At 35.4% G+C, this 10,970-nt stretch overlaps 1 pseudogene; it reads right to left on the bottom strand.

The window, feature by feature from the left end:
• Positions 1 to 6,388: 6,388 nt before the first annotated feature.
• Positions 6,389 to 6,486, bottom strand: LOC126016711 (uncharacterized; annotated as a pseudogene).
• Positions 6,487 to 10,970: the final 4,484 nt, after the last annotated feature.

Genomic DNA, 10,970 nt, shown 5'->3' with positions numbered 1-10,970 from the left:
AATTAACTTTTTAACATTAAACACTATAATCAATACTATTTTAAGCATACATATACTGTGCATTTACACATGTAATATTAATTTTCTTAGAGTATTATTAAAAGTGAGACTTCCATAAATGAACTTGTTTTCCAAGTTCAACCCAAAAAGTTCAGGGGAGAAAATGAACTTTTACTAAGTTTGTCAGCTATTAAGAGCTAAGATTATAGAGCAGAAACTTCCTTCTCTGATATAATTGATTTTGAATTTTTATTGTAATATTCCAAGGAGACTATTAGAGATTTTAGGAACTCAAGGTCTGGGGCAGGAAAGAAGGGGACTGGTTCTTGCTTTTGTTTTTTCTGTCTTGTAGGAAGAAATGATAAAGAACCCAGTGCCGCTTCAATGAGGGAATAAGATTGTAAAATGGAAAATATCATTTTAGGTCCAGAGGCTGAGCCAGAAAAGGGATGGGTGACAAAATACTTTTTAAAGAAAAAATAATGAGTTTGTGCTATAACAAAAAATATATTAAAATACTTAAGATATGAAGAAATAATGCTGAACCAGAGCACATATTTTGTATGCAGGAAGCCCATTTTTGAACCATGACACTGTAGACTAACACTTTCTATACCAGTTCTGCTTGGGACAAACCTCAATCAATGAGTCAAGGGTAACTTAGACACCACTAGATGTGACCCCAAAACACAAAAACAAATAAGGACTAAAGTATTTCTATAATATTTTTTCTGCAGTTTACTCATATCGCAATTTGGGGAAGCATATTATCTTGGTTTGTGTTTTTTATAATTTATTCTTACTGCTGGCCCATCATCCCTCTTGCTCCTGAAATGACAAGACAGGTTAGTTTTGCAGTCACTGGTAAGTATACAATTCTTATGAACTGTATGTTTATTAACATAAAATTCACATTTAAAACAAATGGGTAAATATGAAAATCAATTTTATTGGAAATAAATGATGATTCAACTACCTTCTGTTGCATAACTAATAAGTACCTTTTAATTTAAATATAATATTATTTATAATAATTTGTTAATTATCTAATATAATTGCATTTTAATTAAATATATTCTGTGCTTAAATTATTTTGTACTTAAATAAATACATGTTATTAAAATAAAATATTTAGTCCATTGAAATTGAGGGAGATGATTGTCATAGGATTTAATGTCATCTTTGTAGGTAAGTTTGCTGTGTTTGTTGGTCTCTTTTGTCTTAGAGTAGACCTGTAAGTTTTTTCCTTTAAAGCTGGTTTATTATTTGTGAGGTTTCTGAGCTGTTGTTTATCCATGAAGCTATGTATTCTTCCTTCAAACCTGAACGTGAGTCGGGCTGGGTGCAGTATTCTCGGTGAGGCATTCATTTCATTCAGTCTTGCCACAATATCCCACCACTGTCTTCTGGCCTTGAGAGTTTCTTGTGACATGTCTGCGGTAAGTCTTAGGGATGCTCCTTTGAATGTAATTTTCCTTTTTGATCTTGATGCTTTCAGTATTCTATCTCTATCTGTGGGATTTGTCATTGTAACGAGGATGTGTCTTGGGGTGTTTTTCTTTGGGTCTCTTTTAGCTGGTACTCTTCGGGCATGCAGGATTTGATTGCATATAGTCTTTAACTCTGGGAGTATCTCTTTGATGATATCTTTGACAGTTGATTCTTCCTGGATATCTCCTACCTGGGTCTCTGGGACTCCAATGATTCTTATGTTGTTTCTGTTGAGTTTATCAAAGATTTCTATTTTCATCTGTTCACAGTCCTTGAGTACTTTTTTCATTGCCTGTTTGTTTGTCTTAAGGTTCTTCTCCAATTTCTTCTGTTGTGTTGAGTTTTTCTGCATCACATCTTCCAGTACTCCGATTCTCTCCTCAGCTGCTGATACCCTGCTGTCGAGGCCATCCATTGAGGTTTTCAGTTGAGCTACTGTGTTTTTCAGATCTGTTATTTCAGTTAGGAGTTTTCTGATTTCTGTCTTTGTGTTCTGTTCAGATCGATCTATGCTTTCTTTGAGTTCTTCAAACATCTTCCATATTGCTATTTTAAGTTCCTTATCCAAGAGGTTAATTAGGTGGTTGGAATTTATTAGGTCATCTGAGCTTTCATCTTTATTTTCTGTGCATGGTGTTTGCCTGTGAGGTTTCCCCATTGACACGCTTGTAGTGTAGTTTTTTCTGTGTGTTGTGTTGGGGTTCATTGGTTAGAAAGAGTGTGTGGCCGTGAAGTGAAGTGGCCGCACACTTCTGCTGCCTCTAGTTGACTAGGGTGTGCTCCCTAGGCCTCTGAGGAGACCTTCAAGGATTCAGAAACACAGGCAGACAGGCACAAGCAGGAGAAGTTTCCCTTGAAGTCCTCAGAGTGAACAAAGGCACAGCAGGGCAGAGCCTTCACAGGCCAGAGAGTTTAGCTTATTGGACGGCGACTCCCACAGCCCGAATTTACTCACTGGGCAGCTTCAAAATGTAGTTATTGGGTGTGTGCTCCCTAGGCCTCTGAGGAGACCTTCGGGGATTCAGAAACACCAAAATAAAATATTAATTTTGATAATATCTTTAAGCACCATGATTACAAACATGATTGTAGTTGGGTTTCAGTCATAAACAGAATACCCCCCTTTCACCAGTGCAACATTCCCACCAACAATACCTCTCATCTCCCTCCTCCCCTACCCATGCCTGTATTCAATAAAGGCATTCTACTACTCTCACTCTTTAACATTATCTTGATAAGTGCAGTTATTTTTCTAACTGCACTCACTACTCTTTCTGGTGATTTTCATATTGTGAGCTGGTCCTTCCAGTCCTCATAGCTGGACATTATTATAATAAAATCTTTTATTTTTCTTAAAACACACAGTTGAGTGAGACTATTCTGTGTCTATATCTCTCCCTCTGACTTAATTTACTGAGCATAATAATTTTCATGTCCATCCATGTATATGAAAATTTCAAGACTTTATCTCTCCTGGTGGCTGCATAATATTCCATTTGTGTACGTGTACCATAGTTTCTTTAACCATTAATCTGTTGAAGGGCATCTTAGTGGTTTCCATATTCTGGCTATTGTAAGTAGCTCTGCAACTATATAGGTGTGAGGAAAAGATTTTTGTATTGCAATTTTTTGATCCAAATGTATATGCAAAGAAATGGTATAGGTGGATCTATGGGAGCTCAATTTCCAATTTTTGGAGAAATCTCTATATTGTTTTTCATAAAGGCAATATTAGACGGCATTCCTACCAGCAGTGAATGAGAGTTCCTTTCTCTCCACAGCCCCACTGGCACTTGTTTTTTGTGATGTGAACTAGTCTCTGTATTGCGGTATGATACCTCATTGTTGTTTTGATTTGCACCTCCCTGATGATTATTTATGTGGAGCATTTTTTATATGCTTTTGCCCATTTGTATTTCTTCTTTGTGAAATTGTCTGTACATTTATTCTCCCTATTTTTTGATGGCGTTAGATTTTTTTCTTGTTAAGTTTTGTCAGTACCTTGTATATTTTAGATATTAGCCCCTTATCTGATGCGTATTGGGTGAATAGTTTCTTCCATTTTATGGTTGGGTCTTTGTATCCTAGGCACTATTTTCTTTGAAGTGCATAAGGTTCTCAGCTTAATTTAGCCCTATTTGTTTATCCCTGCTTCCACTTGTTTATACAGTGGTGTTTTCTCCTTGACTTTAGTCTCAATGTCATGGAGTGTTTTACTTATGTGTTATTCTATATACCTTATGGTTGCAGGTCTAATATCAAGGCCTTTTTTCCCCACCCCTAATATCAAGGTCTTTAATCCACTTGAATTTGACCTTTGTGAGTGGTGTTAGATGGAGGTCTGAGATCACTTTTTTGCATGTGGCTGACCAGTTGTCCCAACACCACTTGTAGAAAAGGAATTTCTTGTTCCATTTTGCATTTCTTGCACCTTTACCTAAGATTAATTGATTGTCTGCATAGGGAACATTCTCTGAATACTCAAGTCTATTCCACTGATCTGTCTGTCTTTATTCCAATATCATGCTGTTTTAATGACTATAGCTTTGTAATACAATTTAAAGTTGAGGAAAGTGATGCCTCCCATATTCCCTTTCCCAAAGGTTCCTCTAACTATTTGCAGGAGTTTATTGTTCCAAATGAATTTCAGGAGTGTTTTATCTACTTCTTTGAAAAATGTCATGGGTATGCTTAGAGTAGTGTTTTTCAACCCTTTTGTGCAAAGGCACACTTTTTTCATAAAAAAAAAAAATAATGAGGCACACCATCATTAGAAATTTAAAAAATTAACTCTGTGCCTATATTGACTATATATAAAGTAATTCTCTTGAATAGGAATCAAACAAACACAAAATTATTTTATAATTACTTTATTCTGAAATAATATAATGATTTGTCCTTTGTGAGCCAAAGCCGCATGTTACAGATGAAACTGGAAATTTTTCCCACAACACACCAGAAATTATCTCATGGTACACTAGGGTGCCATGGCACAGTGGTTGAAAAACACTGGCTTAGAGGGATTGCAATAGATAAGTACAAAGCTTGGGGGAGTATTGCCATTTTAATGATGTTAATCCTTCCAATCCATGAGCAGGGTATTTTATTTCTTGAAGCAGAGTTTTGTAGTCTACTTTGTATAGGTCCATCACCTCCTAAGTTAAGTTGACTCCATGATATTTGAGTTTGTATGACGCTAATGTAACTGGGATTTTTAATGTCCATTTCTTCTCTATTATTATTAGTGTACAAAGGCTATTGATTTTTGTGTTTTAATATTGTGGCCTGACACTTTGCTATATAAACCTATTCGGTCTTTAAGGTTTTCTATATACAGTAGCATATCATCTGCAAACATTGAGAATTGACTTCTTCCTTTTTTAAAAAAATCATTTTAATTGTGACTAAAGTGAATTACAAATCTTTCACAGTAATAGTTTAGGTACATAGTGAGATTGAATCAAAGGCATCCCACCACCAGTGTTGTCCTCCCTCAAATCCTATTCCCAACATGCATCCCATATTCCCCTCCTTTGCCCACCAGGCGATGTGGAGAGTTTTTTCATGTGTCTTTTGGCCATTTGTATTTCTTCTTTGTTAAAGTGTCTGTCCATTTCTTCTCCCCATTTTTGATGGGATTAGATGTTTTTTTCTTGTACAGTTCCGTCAGTGCCATGTATATTTTGGAGATTAGCCCCTTATCTGGTGGATATTGGGTGAATAGTTTCTCCCACTTGGGGGGGGGGGCTCTTGTATCCTGGGCGCTATTTCTTTTGAGGTACAGAAGCTTCTCAGTTTAATATATTCCCATCTGTTAATCTCTGCTTTCACTTGCTTGGAGTGCAGTTTCCTTCTTGAAGATGCCTTTAGTCTCAATGTCCTGGAGTGATTTACCTACATGTTGTTCTATATATCTTATGATTTTGGGTCTGATATCGAGGTCTTTCATCCATTTGGATTTAACCTTTGTACATGATGTTAGCTGGGGGTATAAGTTTAATTTTTGCAAGTGGCTAGCCAGTTGTGCCAACACCACTAATCTAAGGGCCTGTCTTTAATCCAATACCATGCTGTTTTGATAACTATTGCTTTGTAGTACAGTTTAAAGCTGGGGAAAGTAATTCCTCCCATATTCTTTTTCCCAATGATTGCTTTAGCTATTCTAGGGTGTTTATTGTTCCAAATGAATTTCAAAAGTGCCTGATCCACTTCTTTAAAGAATGTCATGGTTATCTTTGGGATCACTTAAAATCTGTACAATGCTTTGGGGAGTATTGCCATTTTAATGATGTTAATCCTGCCAATCCATGAGCCGGGTATGTGCTTCCATTTCCGTGTGTCCTCTCTTATTTCTTGGAGCAGAGTTTTATAGTTTTCTTTGTATAGGTCCTTCACATTTTTAGTCAAGTTGATTCCAAAGATATTTGACTTTGTGTGGCACTATTGTGGATGGGGTTGTTTTCTTACTGTCCACTTCTTCCTTATTACTATTGGTGTATAGATAGGCCATTGATATTTGTGTGTTAATTTTGTAGCCTGCCATCTCGCTATATGAGTTTATTGTTTCTAGAAGCTTTTTGGTAGAGTCTTTAGGGTTTTCTAAGTAGAGTATCATGTCATCTGCAAGCAGCGAGAGCATGACTTCTTCCTTTCCTATCTGGATTCCCTTGATATCATTTTCTTGCCTAATCGCTATAGCAAGTACTTCCAGTCATTTTTTAAATTCCACTCAATGTTCATACGGCTGTTTGGTCTTGGTACCATTTATATTTTGTTTTCTTTACTTCTTTAATTTAGTTGACTCCAAGGTATTTAAATTTTTTAAAATTATTATTAGAAAACAATTCTAATTTTTATTTTTTATTTTTATTTATTTATTTATTTATTTGTTTGTTTATTTTGTCTCCCAATTCATAATACAGACCAGGCAAATGGCCTGGATTCAGGTGTATATAGGGTATATTTACTAAAGCCTGTGGTAAGAATTGGGAGGCCTTATCTTTTCTTTTTTTTTTTTTTTTTGATTCCCATGACCAATCTCCCAAGTGTCCTTCCTCCCCACCCCACACAGGCCTGTACTCTATACAGGCTTTCTACTTCCCTCATTTAGTCACATTTTGTTATGATAGTTCTCAGTGTCATTTTTTCTGTGACTGCACTAAACGATCCCTGTGGGGAAATTCATATCAGGAGCTGGACCCTCCAATCCTCCTCTTTGAGAATCATTGCACAAACGTTTTTCATTTTTCTCAAGACCCATAGATGAGGGAGACCATTTTGTGTTTATCTCTCCTTCTGACTTATTTCACTCAGCACAATAGATTCCATATACATCCATGTATAGGAAAATTTCATGACTTCATCTCCACTGATGGATGCATAATATTCCATTGTGTATATGTACCACAGTTTCTTTAACCTATTTAATTTATTGAGGGGCATCTAGGCTGTTTCCAGAGTATTGCTATTGTAAACAATGCTGCAATGACTATAGGTGTGAGAAAGGGATTTTTGTATTGTATTTTTGTGTTCCTAGGATATATCCCTAGGAGTGATATAACTGTATCGTATGGGAGCTCAACTTCCAGATTTTGGAGAAATCTCCATATCACTTTCCACAAAGGTTGGACCAGATGGCATTCCCACCATCAAATGCTTCCTCTGCATCTATTAATTTTATCATATGATTTTTACTTTTATCATTTTGTAATGGAATGTTATATTACCTTACTTGCCTATATTAACCAGTTTTGCTTCTCTGAAGTTAATCCTACTTTGTCATTGTGTATGATTTTCTTGATGTATTGGATTCTATTTGCTAGTGTTTTGTTGAGGATCTTTGCATCTGTGCTCATCAGAAATATTGTTCTGTAGTTCTCTTTTTTGTGTCATCTCTCTCCACTTTTGGTATCAGGGTAATATTAGATTGATATAAACCATTTGGTAGTGTTTTTGTTTCTTCAATTTCTTAGAAGAACCTGAAAAGTATAGACAGTAGGTCCTCTTGATAGGTTTGAAAGAAATAGATAGTAAATTCATCCAGGCCTTGTGTTTTGTTTTGGGACAGATTTTTTATTACCATTTTAATTATAAGAATCCAAGAAGTTATCCATTTCTTTCAGGTTCTCATGTTTTGTGACGTAGAATTTCTCAAAGTAATCTCTGATTACCCTTTAAATTTCTTTAAAGTATCTGTAGTGATATGCCACTTTTCATTTCTAATTCAGTTTATTAAGTTTCTTTCTATTCCTTTTTTTGCTCTTGGTTTATTGATCTTGTTTATTTCTTTTAAAGAAATAATTCTTGTCTTCATTAATCTTTTTTTTGGGGGGGGGATTTTCCATTCATTGATGTCTGCTCGAAGCTTGATTATTTCCTTTTGTCTTTCTGTTTTTGGTTTATTTTTTGATCAATTCTAATTCTATATGCTGTGCCATTAATTTATTTATGTAGGCCCCTTCTTCCATCCTGATGAATGCTTATAGAACTATCACTATCACTTACCTCTTAGTACCACTTTAGCCGTGTCCCATGATTCTGATAAATTTTGTCTCCATTTGCATTTGTTTTCAAAAGCTTTCTATTATGTATCTTACCAAATGGTTCTTCAATAGTGTGCTCTTTAATTTACAGATGTTAATTTTTCCTGTGTCTGCTTCTTATTCACTTCTAATTTTAGTGATTATGATCTGAGAAGGTAATATGTACAATTTCTATTGTCTTTATTTTATGTAGATATGTTTTATTACTAGCATATAGTTTATTTTGTAGAACAATCTATGTGCATTGAATAAGAATGTGTGTCCAGTTTTCTAGGATTAAAGAGCCCAATATATAACTAGTAGGCTACTTTCTTCCATTGTTTTTTCAGTTCTAGGTGTATTCTTGTTAGATTTCAGCCTGGTTGACCTATCAAGTGGTGGAAAGGCAGTGTTGAAGTCTCCCACTATTATTGTGTTGTTTTGATATCTTCCTTCTAGTCTGTCAGCAGTTATTTTAAATATTTTCCTGGTCCCTCATTATTGCATGTATGTTTAGAAGTATGATTTCTTCCAATTTTACATATCCCTTAAGTATTATGAAATGACCATCTGTCCCTTATAACATTTTTATGTCTATATTTCTGTGTCTTCTGAAAATAGTATTTTCACTCCAGCCATTTTAAGGAAGTTGTTTGCTTGAATGACTGCCCTTAAATCTTTGAGTTTGAGTCTGTATTTGTTCTGACTATTCAGATGTTCTTCTTGTAGGCAGAAAAATGTTGGTTTCAGCTTTTTGATCCATTTTTCCACTATGTATCTCTTGTGCATTTAGTTCATTGACTTTGAGAAAGCTAATTGTCATGGGATTTAGTGTCTTCTTTTATTAGGAGTTTGATTTGTCTGTTGTCTGTTTGTCTGACTTTCCAGTTTGTTCTTTAAGGTAGGTTTTGAATCTGTAAAGTTTCTAAGCTGCTGTGTATCTTTGAAGCTGTGATTCCTTTCTTCAATTCTTAATTTAAGTCTGACTGCATGAAGTACTCTTAGCAATACATTCATTTCTTTGAGTTTTGTCACTATATTCCAGCACTGCCTTAGGGCCTTGTGGGTTTCTTGTGACAAGTGTGTTGTAAATCTTAGGGATGCTCCTTTGAATGTAATTTCCCTTTCTGCTCTTGCCACTTTCAGTATTCAATCTTTATCTTTGGGGCTTAGTCATTGTGACTAAGATGTATCTTGAGATGCTTTTCTTTTGGATCTCTTTTGGCTGGTACTCTTTAAACATGTAGGATTTGGTTGCATGCACTGTTTAGCTTTGGAAGTTTCTCTTTGATAATGCCTTTGATTGTTAATACTTCATGAAGGGTTTCTTCCTGTCATCTGGGACTCCAATGATTCTTATGTTGTTTCTGTTAATTTTATCAAAGACTTCTCTTTTCATCTATTTACATTCTTTGAGGACTTTTCCCATTGTCTAATCATTCATCTCATCTTCTAGCTCTATTGATTCTGTCTTCAGCCTGTTACTCTGTTGGATAGGCTTTCTAATAAGATTTTCGTTTTGCCTACCAAGTTTTTCAAACATTTTATTTTAGTTTGAAGTTTTCTTAATTTTACTCTCAGATACACAAGATTCTTACTTGTGGAATGTTCAGTTCATTCTATTCTTTCTCTCAGTTCTATGAACATTTTTCATATTTCTTCTCTAAAGTTCTTATTGAGAGGATAAATAGGTGGTTGGTGCTTTTTAGGTCATAGGAGCTACCATCTTCTTTTTCTAATTATGGGGGAGACCTGCTTTGTTTCCTCATTGTTGCGGTTGTGGTGTGATGTTTTTTATGTCCTGCGCTGGCTTTCCTTGACTAGGATGTGCATATGGCCACGGAGCAGAGTGTAACAGTTTGCTCCACTGGCTCTTTGTGGTAGATTCTTTTCTTTATCCGCAGTGGCTCTTGGGTCCCAAAGCCACAGGGTCTGCCATCATGTCCTCTTGTCTTTGGGGTGCAGGTTTAGTAGCTCTGGGTGCCTGCCTTGAATCCTGCCCCTCATCTCTCTTCCATTTTTTTTCTTTTCATTTATTTCCAATAACTTTGCTTTCACTTATCTCTCGGCTGCACCCTGGTCCCTCTCAAGACTAAAGATTTGCAACTCATAGGTCCTAATTGGCAATATAAATTGCAGTCTATTATAATATAACATTTTAATTCAAATTGTTTAACCAATATAGACAATTCTCAGACCTCTAGAAACTATAGCTTCTAACTCTTTAAAATTACATGGAACCTGTTGTTTTCCCTGTTAAGCCTCAATATAGTTCATTCTTTTCTGTTTAGACACCTAGAAGTTCTACTTATTTCTATAGTAGGAGAGATCAAGCCTATAAATGCTTATAGTATGAATTGCAGGGTTTCACTAGTAATTGGAAATAACCTTGGTCCTAATCCAATCAGTTACCAAATGAAGAAATCAAGTACAGAGTTATGCAGAAGAATGTGTGGTAAATAACCGAGCTCTTTAGTAAGTAGTCTACTCATTAGCCCATGATTTATTAGGAAGATTCAGTGGTAGTATGAGGTAGGTAACTAAAATAATAGAAAGGAGCCCTCGAGATCAGAAAAGAGTACTGAGGAGATTCAGAAGGAATTAAGGATTGAACTGAACAGAAACATAGCCTCAATGAGTACTCTGGGCATTCAGTTCAAAAATTACCCTAGAGAACTAACAACAAACTAAACATTGAAAATTATTCTGTATTTCTGAAGCAGTCAGGTAGCACTACAAAGGGAGACAGATAAGAAACTTGATAGGTATCTGTATTGTGAAATAATTGCAATAAGGTTAATTAACACATTTTTTACTCCCACATATTCTCTATGTGTTTTAAGAGAAGCTAATGTAATTATCCTGGCAAATTTCAAGTACACGGTATAATACTAAAGAACTGTTGTTTTGTTTTGTTGTTTGTGGGACACACCCAGGTATAGAGTATTCTAACATGCA

This window comes from Suncus etruscus, chromosome 8 (genome assembly GCF_024139225.1).
Source record: "Suncus etruscus isolate mSunEtr1 chromosome 8, mSunEtr1.pri.cur, whole genome shotgun sequence".
NCBI lineage: Eukaryota > Metazoa > Chordata > Mammalia > Eulipotyphla > Soricidae > Suncus > Suncus etruscus.
The sequence above is the reverse complement of the archived record's forward strand: the minus strand, read 5'-3'. Positions and strand labels throughout refer to the sequence as shown.